The sequence below is a fragment of the Schistocerca gregaria genome, chromosome 1 (genome assembly GCF_023897955.1).
Source record: "Schistocerca gregaria isolate iqSchGreg1 chromosome 1, iqSchGreg1.2, whole genome shotgun sequence".
In the NCBI taxonomy this organism is placed as follows: Eukaryota; Metazoa; Arthropoda; class Insecta; order Orthoptera; family Acrididae; genus Schistocerca; species Schistocerca gregaria.
The window spans coordinates 989,671,124-989,685,594 of NC_064920.1; the positions used below are offsets into that span (position 1 = coordinate 989,671,124).

Genomic DNA, 14,471 nt, shown 5'->3' on the forward strand with positions numbered 1-14,471 from the left:
AACGCACTCTGCATCATCACAGAGACCACCATCTTGCATACTGCCTTTTGATGTCCGCAGACGCCACTCTCGGTCGTTAAGAGAAGGCCACTGTGTTATCTGTGGTGAGAGTAATGCCTCAGATTTGGTATTCTCGATACAGTCTTGACATTGTCGATCTCAAAATAATGGATTCCCTGATGATTTACAAAAAGGAATGTCACATTCGTCTACGCCCAGTTACCATTTCGTGTTAAGGGTCTGTTAATTCCTGTCTTGCGACCACAATCACTTCAGAAACTTTTGCTCATGAATTATTTGAGTACAAATGACAGCACCGCCAATCCATTGTTATTTTATACCTTGTGTACGCGATGCTACATTAATCCGCATATGTGCACGTCGCCATCCCGTAAGTTTTGTCGCCTCAGTAAGGCGGTGTGTATTTTCCAGTCTTGTCTATAGAATCAACAAAGAGGGGTTGACGATGAGCCCTGACCACACTGTGAATAAAGTTACCCGATTTGTTAGAGTGTTAAACTGCTCTGTCCAAAATATGTACAAGGAATGGTGTAACACTCGCAGGTATTTAACACGGCGTAAGAACGGTGGTAGTATAAAAATCATGACTGACAGGGATCGATGGCTAGTGTCATGTCTAATCATGTCTACTCAGTAACAGTCAGTTTTCAATCTGACATCTAGCGATAGTTTTTCGGCCAAGATTTTTGTAGAGACAGTCAGACGCAGAAATTTTGGCCCAATGCGGCACTTACTCGAGTGCTAGCAGGGTCGGCATCAGCTGGATATTGCGGCATGCGAAAGATAGAATACACGGGAGACGCCGCAATGTATTTCCCGTCCCTCTCTGCGCACACCCGTTTACACAGGCCCTTTTTTATTTATACACTGCTACAATAACGAGCTGCAAACAGCAGTCAAATGAAAACGAGAAAGACGGTAAAAAAGTAAGTAAACTTGACGTTATTTCAGATGGTTCAAATGGCTCTGAGCACTATGGGACTTAACATCTGAGGTCATCAGTCCCCTAGAAATGAGAACTACTTAAACCTAACTAACCTAAGGACATCACATACATCCATGCCCGAGGCAGGATTCGAACCTGCGACCGTAGCCGTCGCGCGGCTCCAGACTGTAGCGCCTAGAATTGCTCGGTCAGACGTTATTTCAAACTTTATCGCCATAATTGTTAGTACCTGTATCCCATTGTGAGAAGAGACGGTCAGTACCATCATGGAAAAAAAAAGTTTGCTGTTGCCGGAACCATTACTGTACCCAGGCAGGCACCTCTTCGATAGAGAGCAAATCGCAAGGGGCGAAATGGGAACTGTATGTAAGATGTGTAAAGGTTTCTCAGCAAAACTTCTGCAGCGTAGTCGAAACAACCTTGGAAACATGTGGGCCTACTGAAGTTTCGCAGAATTTTCTTTGGGAAGCCCTTACACATCTTTCATGCATTCCCGATCTCCCCCATGCGTTTTCCATGCCTTTGGAGGCCAGAAGAAATACATTCGTGGTCGTTAATTGTTCTCGGACGAAGAGGTCCCGGTCTAGGTACAATCATGGTTACGCAGGCAACCGCTGTTATTTTTTCCATGAAGATACTGACCGTCCCATCTCACAGTGGGAAAAATGTTTTAACACTTACTGAGGTTGATTCTGAAACAATAAAGTGATTACCATTTCTCCACCTGTCTCGTTTTCATTTGAGTGACCCTTGTGTATTATAATTACTATTACTAGTGCTATTGTCGAATCTCATTGTAATTTACAACTGTCGATCTTGTATGCGTTATACAAAATTTTAACAAAATGCCTTGGTTTCTGTAAATACGACAAAAAATCAGTGGTAACCACAAAAGAAAGCAATTAACACTATAGTTAATATGGTGCTACGACTATAAAAGTAGCAGGCATTCATCTGCTTGCCTGTAGACAGCGTTTAACTGCATATGTGGGAATAAGAAGCAAACTTGGGCGAATTGCAACTGAGCGCCTTTCAACAGATGAAATTCTTTGCAGTTGTCGGCACGCTGTAGGCAGCCCAACCGCATAGTCATGTGATCTGGTGATTGAACACTCGGACTAATACTGATTACCGACTAGGAACAGTTACTAGAAGGTCCAGTCTCATATAAGAGGTGTAATGTCGTGCGCCCTTGACAAATTTGCTTTAGTACTTCCCAATGTGTGTCCTTGCTGACGCATGGGCTTCGTGGTAACACAGAACGATCTGCGCACATGGTTGCACGAATGTGGTATCTCTGGAAAGCGTCTAATGAAAGGTGTATTTCAGATGGTTCCGTGTGTGTACATCAACACAGACACCCGACAACAAAATATAAAAAGTGCAGTATGAAGAGCGCGTGTTCTGATTTCACAATATGTCTTCTCCCATTATCATCGATTACCAGACGATACCTGTACATACACACATACATAAATACAAACTGTGTGTGTCTAACGCATCATTATATGTTATCTAAAGCTGATCGGCATTACATCTATCATCTATTCAAGTTACTTGTGCTGTACTTATATCGACACTTTTAATTCATGCCTTTCAAATACGCTTTAAGCTGAACCTCAATTTTTTCTTTCCAACTGGATTTTCATTTCTTGTTCTGCATACAGGATAAGTTTCATCACAACTGTCACACTTTTTGTTTTGTTTTTGGCAACATGTACATATGTGAAACAGACAATAAACAGTTTAGAGAAGAAGAGATTAGCAGCTTTTAAAATGTGATGTTAGGGAAGAACGCCTAAGATTGGCTTAGTAGAAAGAATAATAAATGAAGAATCACTGAATTGAAGTGCGGAGAAAAAGTTCACAACTTGACTAAAAGACGCAATCGATTGTTAGGACAAACCCTGGGACATCAAGCAATCGCCAGTTTGAAGCGGAAAGAAGAGCGTGTTTGTGTGCGGGGAGGGGGGGGGGGGGGGGAGGGGGAAAGGAGGAGCAGGAGGAGACCTAGGCTTGAATACAATAAGAACATTCTAATTGACGTAGGATGCAGTAGATATACTGAAATGACTATGCTTGCGCAGGACAGACTAAGATGCATCAAAGCAGTCTTCGGACTGAAAACAACATTTGGCAAGCATAGTGGCTTCACTTTATACTCCGACAGCCGTCAGTTCTCCTACTCCTCTTGCCACTAGAAGTATCTTATATTTCTTGAAACAATCTTCAAAATTTTGATGGCATATGCATATCTATTTCTGCTGGATCTTCGTAGAATGTGCGTGATGTTCCTTGTTCTAGTCAGTTATAGTACTAACAAAACTCATACTCTCACTATTCTTGGTTATTTTCTCCGGGATTGTGAAGTTAAATTACTAGGAACTGTGATGGCAGTGGGCCAGGGACTGAAGACTATAATAATTTAAAAGTACTATACCTGTCCGAAACGCAAATTTTTCGCGATTTGGCAAAATTAATTGATCCTATTAGAAACAACCCATATGTATTCTAGCCAACCTTGAGGTTAGTATTTGAAACCCGGTTCTTAATCAACGGAGATCAAGCGAAACTTCGGTGCGTTATTTCTTGCAACTGTATTCCCTAACCTTTTAACCGTCCCTCCCACGTAACTATTTCCACCAGTCGAGGGAAGCTATTGTTTGGCTCTAATTTAATGATGTCTAACTGACTAACAGGGTGGATCACGTGATCAAGACGAACTTCTATTTGTGAAGAAACATTTTCTGCGTGTCATACTACTACCGAGGGAGGCGGCGCAATGGCTAACACACTGCACTCTGATTTCAGAGCGTTCGTTTGCGACACTGACGTTCAGCTCAATAACTACGACATATATCGGTTCAATGCCCTTGTTCCGTTATGTTTAAGGTTTAGAGGTGCTACATTGAATCACAACAATTGTATTAACGTCTTTCTTCAGTCTTTTCTCCAACTATCTAAATGGCTAGATGGAAAAAAAGTTAAGAGCTCCTGTTTTTAGTTTATGTATAGTGGTGATACGTTTCGAGACCTCTCGTTGATACACACGAATCAATTTCACTGCAATGGAAGTTATGTTTATTAGCCAACATTACTTTATTCATTTTATGACTTCTGTATTCAGAAACAAGTTTTTGAATGACTATCTTCGACACAGTGCATGCGGCATATGTGCATTAATGTTGCTGTATTTTAAAATCTTAATTTCAGTTTGTGGCATGTTGCGTCTCTCCATTCAGGTCCATATTAGTCTACGTCTCCGCCTTCAGCTTGTTAGTTTGTGACCTAACAGTACACATTCGATCATCCCAAGAATTTTTATTTACAACTTTTCTTTTCTGCGAAATTTATATTTTTATCTTGCGACAGCGACTATTAATAGTACTCATAATATTTTGGATGCCTCTGATATTTTCTTTTGTTATTTTATTTTGTCGTGTGTCACCGATTAAAGAATAATTTTTCTAAAAACAAAATTTCACGAGTGATAGTGGTGGCGGAGGTGGTAGTGATATTGGTCGTGGTGGTTGGGGGCAGTGAAAGACAACTGAGGTAGACAAAGGCTGCAGCAATGCTGAATGAATCATTCTCTCATTTCCCTGACGTCGTTTTGCAAACTCAGCAAAGGCTGAAATTCATTTACCTTTGCATTTTGCCGTGCACGTCTTGTGCGCGTCGCTGGGACAGATCACACCAAGAGAGGTGCTATACACACATACATTTACGACATGTCAAAAACTTTTATACATATGTAGCCGTGCCAAAATAAACCATTTTTACCCGAAATACTATTAAGCCCTTATAGTTTCCTTTTTTTATTATAAAAAGAGTCATTACCGGTTTCGAACAGACAAGACCTTCGGATGGCAATAAACATCCTGTGTACTTTATTTCACATGTGGCTGATGGCGTAAAGTCGTTTCATATTGTGAGTTTTCTGGCGATATCGTCAAAGCATTTATGAGTGAAGGTTCGAGAACTAGAAAGAAAGTTGTATCGGCAACCAACAACGAAATATAACAAACAATGCTTAATGAGGGGCAATAATTCTTATCTTTGCTACTCACGGGGAAAATTCCAAGTATTCTGAAAAATATATCTGGCATTTTAATGTTTATGTGACAATATGAGGAAAAAGGCTTTTTCATTCCACGTTTCTAAGTACGTTTGGCACAGAATATCTTACGCCATTGGACACATTGACCGTCTGGTTACCTGGGTATAAAAATTAAGTCTTGGTAGAGATAAATCTTGGCAAAGCCTGTGTCTTGTCACTGATGGGACATGGGCGAAAACAAAACCATCGAAATATTAAACTCGATTCACATAATTTCTGAGAGATGTGTTGTTCGACAGGATTTGCCTTTTTTGCAGTTATCTCTCAACTTGAAATGAGACTCGAGTGCTTCATAGTCATGGACACCTGCACAGATTCAGATACTCGAAGTTTGTCTCTGATACGAGGGTCATTCAATAATTAAAGAGACAAATTGGTCTGGGGAAAAAATTGTTTGTAGGGCAAGTATGGTACTTTTGTGGCTTTAAGTTGGCATCACTGGGATGTGCCCTGATCAGCTGATGTATCAACATTGTTTTGTTTATAACCTCAAACATACATTTCAAGATTGCGAGTCCGCTTGAAATGTCCACTTTAGTTGAACAACGTTCTGTTGTTCATTTTTAACTTGCTGAAGGCAAGAAACCAGTGAATGTACACTGTAGAATGTCTAACGTTTACGGTGAATGTTGTATGAGTCATGAAAATTTTTACAAGTGGGTAGAACAGTTCAAAAATGGTCGCGACTCAGTGATTGACGAACACCGTTCTGGCCGACCAGTTGCAGTTTCAACTCCCTCACTTGAAAGTCGAATTGATGACGTTATTCGTGCGGACCGCCGTGTGACTGTGGAAATGATAGCTGATAACGTTCAAGTTAGTACTGGTAGAATCATAACATTATCTGTAACAAAATGGTTCAATTGGATCTGAGCACTTTGGGACTTAACATCTGAGGTCATCAGTCCCCTAGAACTTATAACTACTTAAACATAACTAACCTAAGGACATCACACACATCCATGCCCGAGGCAGGATTCGAACTTGCGACCGTAGCAGTCTGCGGTTCCGGACTGAAGCGCCTAGAACCGCACGGCCACCGCGGCAGGCCATTATCTGTAACAAGCTGAAGTACCGCAAAATATGTGCCAGATGGATCCCAAGGGAGTTGACGCTGCTACACAAGGAAACAAGTTTGAGAGTGTGCATAGAACATTATGGAGGAGAAGGTGAGCACTTCCTCAACAAAATTTTAACTTGTGCTGAAATTTGGGTTCACTATTATGTGCCAGAATCAAAAAGACAAAGCATGGAGTGGAAGCACACCATCTCATCTGTCAAGAAAAAATTCAAAGCCCAAGAATCAGCAAGAAAAGTCGTGTTGACGGTGTTTTGGGACGCTGAAGGTCCAGTTTTTTGTGATTATCTCGAAGATCAGCGTACAATGAACAGCCAATACTACTCGGATTTGCTTTTAAATAAAGTGGAGCCAGCCATGAGAGAAGGACGTCGTGGACCTCAGAGGAGAGCTCGATTCTCCAGCAAGACAACGCACGTGCTAATATTGCTCAACTGACCCATGAAACCATCGACAAAATGGGCTGGGAAGTACTGCTTCATCCCCTTTACAGTCCTGATTTAGCACCCAGTAACTTCCATTTGTTTGGTGCACTGAAGGAGGCATTGCGTGGGAAGAGGTTTCAGCACAAAAGAGAACGTGAAAAAGTTTGTGGGAAATTGGTTCAAATATCAAGATAGAGAGTTATTTGCAGCTGGAATAAAAAAGCTTATAGCCCGTTGGAGCAAGTGCATAAATGTTCAAGGGGATTATTTTGAAAAGTAGAAAAAGTATTGGTTTGTAAAAATAAACGCTTTTTCTCCACACCAATTTGTCTCTTTAATTATTGAATGAACCTCGAATATACAGCTCGTTTCTGCGTTGACTTCTGACATTCGGTATCATCTGATAATGAGAACGAAAGGTAAGCATTCCGCCGTAGTCAGAATTAAATCTGTGCGTTGCTACAACAGACTCAGTAGTCTCTACAACGAAATTTGTACTGAACGCCACCGTTTCTGCTTAAGATCCTTACTCAAATTTGAAATCAGTAGGAGTAAAGAGATGGCCTTCAATTGGTCCTGTAAACTAGTATTACCACTTATTGCCTTAATCGGACACTGTACACGGTCGACAGCCTGCCGTGTGTTAGCGTAAGCGCTAATGGGAACAGCCCGAAGCTCTCAGTATGCTCGCCTTGACCTGACCAGATCTGCACTGTGCAGCCTCTGGCCCCCTCCCACCCCTACCCCCTTTCCCCCACCCTCGACACACACACACGCGCGCACACACACACACACACACACACACACACACACACTTCTCGAAACTGTCATGGCCCCTAGCGTCCTAGCCATTGCTGTACTTCACCAGGCGTGGATAAAAGCCGTTTTTATTAACTCTACTGATCAAAATCTCTTCTAGATTATTACGTTTTTCTAGTAAATACATCAAAACTGACGCTACTAGGATATGGGATAGTCACCCTCGGGCAAATGTTCATGTATTTCATCCAGAATATTGTGAATATCACATTGAGATCTAGACAACTGAAACTAGTAATTTGATTAACAAGGGAGGTGCGGGTTTGAGTATCGATGTGGTGAATTCTTTCGAAGTGTTTAACTTTCAAGAAAAAACAAGCGAGGGAATAAATCTGAGGATTCTCTAAGTTTTGGAAGATTAATTAGGTTCTTCAATTCCGTAATGAAAACTGGATATTGATACAGAATGGGGAGAGAGAGCATACATGAATAGGTTTTGTTTCGCTATCTGACCAGAATAATTGCTGGAGCCCACCCACGGTCATCCTGCAGACAACTATTTAAGGATCTAGGGATCCTCACAGTAACCTCACAGTATCTATATTCACTTATGAAATTTGTTGTTAATAATCCAACCCAGTTGAAAAGTAATAGCAGTGTGCATAGCTATAACACCAGGAGAAAGGATGATCTTCACTATGCAGGGTTAAATCTGACTTTGGCACAGAAAGGGGTAAATTATGCTGCCACAAAAGTATTTGGTCACCTACCAAACAGCATCAAAAACCTGACAGATATACAACCAACATTTAAAAATAAATTAAAAGAATTTCTAGATGACAACTCCTTCTACTCATTGGCTGAATTTTTAGATATAAATTAAGGGAGGGAAAAAAAAACTAACTTAAACATTAGTGTCATGCAATATTTTGTGTAATGTAATATCTTGTACAGACATCTTTCATTAACGTGACACGTTCCACATCATTACGAAGTATCGTATTCATGATCTATGGAACAAGTATTAATCTAATCTAATCTAATTTTCGTCCGACTGGCCACTACCTAATTCTCAAATTATAACGTAATACATCTATGGAATGTAAGTATAAACCACTTTAATTCCTGGGATACGACTCACCTGAATAACTATCTAATCAAAATTATTTAACATGGAACTATTAAGGCGGCATATAAATTACGTCGTTATGTATCATCACGTATTTCAATCTGATGTGGGCCCCAAGCATTTGCAAGGGTGAGTCGCATTAAGTATACCTTCTGAAATGTACCACTCGACTTTGGTCGAGATACATAGAAAACAGAGATTTCAAACTACTTCTCATAACATGAAAACTAGCTACATACATGGCTCGCCAAAAGCCGGGAAGCGGTTGTAATGTGAACAGCTTTTCTTTTTATCATTAATTTGCATTGATATCTCTCAGTCTTGAAGACCAAGGATGAGAGATAATTTACACTTGCGAGTGGAGTACAGTCTGAGATAAGAATCCTCCGATTTAATAAATAAAAAGTTATTCACAGTTTCAACACTCTCCGTGATTTTCGGTCCACCCTGCATTAAAATAAAACTTGTTTTCAAATTTTTGCTGCTGCGACGTTTACTTGTTAGATTGTTGGTTCTTGGTGGATTCTGCAATGTGGAATTACGTGCCCCCAATAGTAAGTTTAGATAAAATATGAATTACACAGGGAAATTGTGTCTAATTCAGGTTTCGCAAAATGAAACACTGTTGAATCGAACTCCTTAAAAATTATTACATCAGTTGTTAAATTTCTCCTTAATAAAAACAGAACCCATATATACATACAGGGTGTCAGTAATTAAAATTGCAGTTTCAAAATGCTGTAGAAAGAGACCCACTGTTAAAAAGACGTCAGTTTTTAACGTCTTAACGTGGTCGGTTACAAATGTCAGATGAATCGAATAAGACGGCTATGGTATGAATTGTACATTAAAACATTCGTACTGTTCACTGTTCGTGACTGCACAACTTCGGAGGTCAACAGTTGTGGCACTGTTAGGTAAGCCCATCCACCACCGCAAGGTCATTTAACATCGGATGAGGAAAATCTGTTTTTAATTGTCCTGGAGGCAAAAACCGCATAAAAAATGATATCGCTTTATAACTGTCGTGTGACTGGGGCAAGACACGTTCAATATTCTGTCTACCACTTTCGGTCACAAGTTGAAATCGAGAAACAGCATGTTCCACAACGGATCGGGGTGTCTCGGGGTTCAAGTTCAGCATGTGTTGCACAATGCGTGCCTTCAGTTCACATACTTTCATAACTGGTGCACTGCACCCTTCATCTTTCACACAACCCCACAGCCAGAAGTCACAAGGATTAAGATCAGGTGATCTGGACGACCAGGCTGTAGGGAAATGACGCTGATAATACTAGCATTTCCGAAATGCCTCTGCAGCAGCCGCTTTACTGGCTTTCTACATCTACATCTACATCTACATCTACATGACTACTCTGCAATTCACATTTAAGTGCTTGGCAGAAGGTTCATCGAACCACAATCATACTATCTCTCTACTATTCCACTCCCGAACAGCTCGCGGGAAAAACGAACACCTAAACCTTTCTGTTCGAGCTCTGTTTCTCTTATTTTAATTTGATGATCATTCCTACCTACGTAGGTTGGGCTCAACAAAATATTTTCGCATTCGGAAGAGAAAGTTGGTGACTGAAATTTCGTAAAAAGGTCTCGCCGCGACGAAAAACGTCTTTGCTGTAATGACTTCCATCCCAACTCGTGTATCATATCTGCCACATTCTCTCCCCTATTACGTGATAATACAAAACAAGCTGCCCTTTTTTGCACCCTTTCGATGTCCTCCGTCAATCCCTCCTGGTAAGGATCCCACACCGCGCAGCAATATTCTAACAGAGGACGAACGAGTGTAGTGTAAGCTGTCTCTTTAGTGGACTTGTTGCATCTTGTAAGTATCCTGCCAATGAAACGCAACCTTTGGCTCGCCTTTCTCACAATATTATCTATGTGGTCCTTCCAACTGAAGTTGTTCGTAATTTTAACACCCCGGTACTTAGTTGAATTGACAGCCTTGAGAATTGTACTATTTATCGAGTAATCGAATTCCCACGGATTTCTTTTGGAACTCATGTGGATCATCTCACACTTTTCGTTATTTAGCGTCAACTGCCACCTGACACACCATACAGCAATCTTTTCTAAATCGCTTTGCAACTGATACTGGTCTTCGGATGACCTTACTAGACGGTAAATTACAGCATCATCTGCGGAGAATCTAAGAGAACTGCTCAGATTGTCACCCAGGTCATTTATATAGATCAGGAACAGCAGAGGTCCCAGGACGCTTCCCTGGGGAACACCTGATATTACTTCAGTTTTACTCGATGATTTGCTGTCTATTACTACGAACTGTGACCTTCCTGACAGGAAATCACGAATCCAGTCGCACAACTGAGACGATACCCCATAGGTCCGCAGCTTGATTAGAAGTCGCTTGTGAGGAACGGTGTCAAAAGCTTCCCGAAAATCTAGAAATACGGAATCAACTTGAGATCCCCTGTCGATAGCGGCCATTACTTCGTGCGAATTAAGAGCTAGCTGCGTTGCACAAGAGCGATGTTTTCTGAAGCCATGCTGATTACGTGTCAATAGATCGTTCCCTTCGAGGTGATTCATAATGTTTGAATACAGTATATGCTCCAAAACCCTACTGCAAACCGACGTCAACGATATGGGTCTGTAGTTAAATGGATTAGTCCTACTACCCTTCTTAAACACTGGTGCGACCTGCGCAATTTTCCAATCTGTAGGTACAGATCTATCGGTTGTATATGAGTGCTAAGTAGGGAGTATAGTATCAGCGTAATCTGAAAGGAACCTAATCGGTATACAATCTGGACCTGAAGACATGCCCGTATCAAGCGATTTGAGTTGCTTCGCAACCCCTAAGGTATCTACTTCTAAGAAACTCATGCTAGCAGATGTTCGTGTTTCAAATTCTGGAATATTCCATTCGTCTTCCCAGGTGAAGGAATTTCGGAAAACTGCGTTCAATAACTTCGCTTTAGCGGCACAGTCGTCGGTAACAGTACCATCGGCACTGCGCAGCGAAGGTATTGACTGCGTCTTGCCGCTTGTATACTTTACATACGACCAGTGTGCAGAGGAGCGCCGTCTTGCATAAAAACGATCCTACACTCATTCACGGTGTTGAAGGTTTGGAAGGAATGACTCTGGTGGGTGAAAGACTCTAATAGTGTTTACCGGCGATGGTGCAGGTAACAGCACCCGCAGGACCCGTCTCCTCAAAAAAATACGGCCCTACAGTAAATGATGCCATCAGCTCGCGCCACACAGTCACCTTTGCAGAATGAAATAGTAACGGCCGATGTGCGTGCAAATTTTCCGTCGCCAGCATTATGCAGTTCTATGTATTGGTATGTCCTTAGAGATGGAAATGGGCATCGTCTGTCTACAGAATGTCCCACAGCCATTCATTATCCATTCCAATGCTAGCAAGAAATTCCAGCTCAACAGGACGCAACTGCTGAACATGGGTGAGCTGGTATGGACAGCAATGCAGGACGTTTCGTAGGATTTTATGCACCATGCTTGCAGGCATGTCCAGCATTCAGGCAACCACTGCTCGACCTCTCGTGCGATGCTGTGGCCACATCTTCGGCAGGCGTCACATCAACTGCTTTTCTCCCTTTGTCCCATTGCACGCCAAAATAATCTGCCTTTTCTAATTTTGTAATCATTTTCTCCAGACCCTTAGCGTGCCCTCGAGAGTCAGGAAATTCTGCAGAGCTACTGGCGCACAGTCACCGTTCTTGTAAAAGATCTTGACCAGCAGCTAGCGATCTTTATAGAGACAGTCATGCTGGGTGCCTCAGACGTAAACTGAGGAACAGCTGTGTATCGCGCGTCTGTTGGTGTGCACATTCTGACTTTTACAGCGTCATCCGTTGGTCAAATTTTTGTGTTCCATGCCGTTTCCCACTGCGTGAATTATATGCTGTTCAAATGTGACGTCATTCTGAGCAGTGTTTCTCTTTCTACAGCGTTTTGGAACTGGAAGTATGGGCACCCTGTGAATGCCTGGAATTTATAGTGGTGCAGAAATCACGTGGTTTACACTAGGAATCTAACGAGGTAGAAGTGGATTAAATACCATGGGTGCACATACCCATGCGTATAGCAAGCAGGGTACCAGTCCAAGTCCATTCTATACTATCTTTTGCATCCTGAAAGCTAAGGAAGAAGAGGTATTCAAAGCCACCTGCACTCTTTATTCTGTGGTATAATTTCTACCCGCAACACACTGTTGATACAAAGCCACACATCAATGTAACAACGAGTGTCTGGAAATGTGAAGTATCAAGCTGCGGACGATGAAGTCAGGTTCTGCCTAATCAGTCAGTCGACATGAAGTCTTTCGTAAACTATTCCGAAGAGGACACTGCACTCTGAAGCACGTATTCCTTCTCAGGCGAGGAAAGCTACCAGTATGGCTTGTTCGAGGTTGAGGCTGCGCACATCTTCACGTCACTTTTTGATGGGCTGCTCCTGGTTTGCTGAAAAGAGGCAGAGAACTGAGGATTTTTGGTGACGCCACAATAACTGTTCACAATTATGGAAAGTGTTCATCGAATTTCCTTTTCTTCGGAGGCTCTTTAATATTGGAGAAGTGTAAAAAACCTATTTCAGACATGATTGCTGACGCCTGTAAGTTCTGTATAATTTTTATAGTATTTAATTTATTCATAACATCATTTTCCTGTTAGATTAATACAGGATGTTAAACGCCTCTAGTCGAATTGCGTGTGTATTGGCAACACTGTTTCCAAAGTTTTCTACACAGCATTTTATCGGAAAGTTGTGTGCAGCTGTGTGTTTGTCCGTCAGTTGCTGTGAGAAGATCGTATTGTTGAGTTGTTAGAGAAATGGGGCAGTTTGTATGAGAACAGCGAACTGATATTGGAAAGTTTAACAGAGACAGTCTCCATCAAGGACTGTGAAGAAATGTTTCAAGCGAAGTACCCCTCTAGGAAACTCCCCCAAAGCATCGCTATTCAAGATCAGTACAAGAAATGGAGGGCTGTGGGATCCGTTCACAACGCTCAGAGGGATAGGTGAGCGACTGTGAGGACCCCGCAAGTCAATAAGAAGGTTACCGCAGCAGTTTGGTGGATTTCGTATATTATGGCAACGTGCACTAAGGATGTGAAATTGCAAGCCTATCATGTGAGTGTGATGCAAGGGTTGAAATCTGAAATTCAGGGAAAAAAAGAGTTCTTTATTGCAAATGGCTGTTAACACTAATTGCTGACGGTTATTTGGACCCCGTGCTTTGCTTAATGTCAGATGAGGCCTGCTATCATTTGTCAGGTTATGTCAACTCCCGGTATTGCAGATACTGCTCGCATGTTCCGCATGAAAAACGTCTCCACTCGAAGAAGATAGGTGTCTGTTGTGCGTTGTCGGGGACGTGCATTATTGACCACACATTTTTCAATTGCACCTTCAACAGTGCCTGATATCTAGAGATCTTTGACTCCTTCTACATGAAATTAGCAGTTACAGAGAAGCTGTATGCAATATTCCAACAAGATGAAGCAACCGTTCGCACATAGAACCAAAGTACGGCCCAAATCATCAACGTGTTCCTCGAGGGCGGAGTTCTCAGTAGAGGGCTTAGCCCCCAAGATCCCCGCACTTAACATCGTGAGAGTTTTATTTATGGGGCACACTAAAAAGCAAAGTATGAGCTGACAGTCGTCGCACAGAGTCGATCTGAAACGGAACATTACCAGAGAAATTAACAACACGACCCCTGCACTACTGCATCGTCTTGCTGGTAACATCATCACACGAAGTCAGCGACGCCTAGATGCCCATGGCCACCCATACACAGCGCCTGTACTTAACACACACTTAACTACATGTTTTTAACGTTACTATTATTTATATTTTTTAATTGGTTCATTTTTACTTGAATCTCGGGCGTGAGGCGTACCGGTTTTGTGTGGGACATCCTCTGTAGTTTTGTAATCAAACTAACTAGAGTTTGTCATGCACTCTAATCTACACAA

General features: G+C 41.8%; 1 protein-coding gene across 2 annotated transcripts in view; it reads right to left on the reverse strand.

The window, feature by feature from the left end:
* The window catches only part of LOC126278095 (epidermal retinol dehydrogenase 2-like), a 348,505-nt gene that overhangs the window by 246,259 nt on the left and 87,775 nt on the right, over positions 1–14,471 (reverse strand). The window lies entirely within an intron of this gene.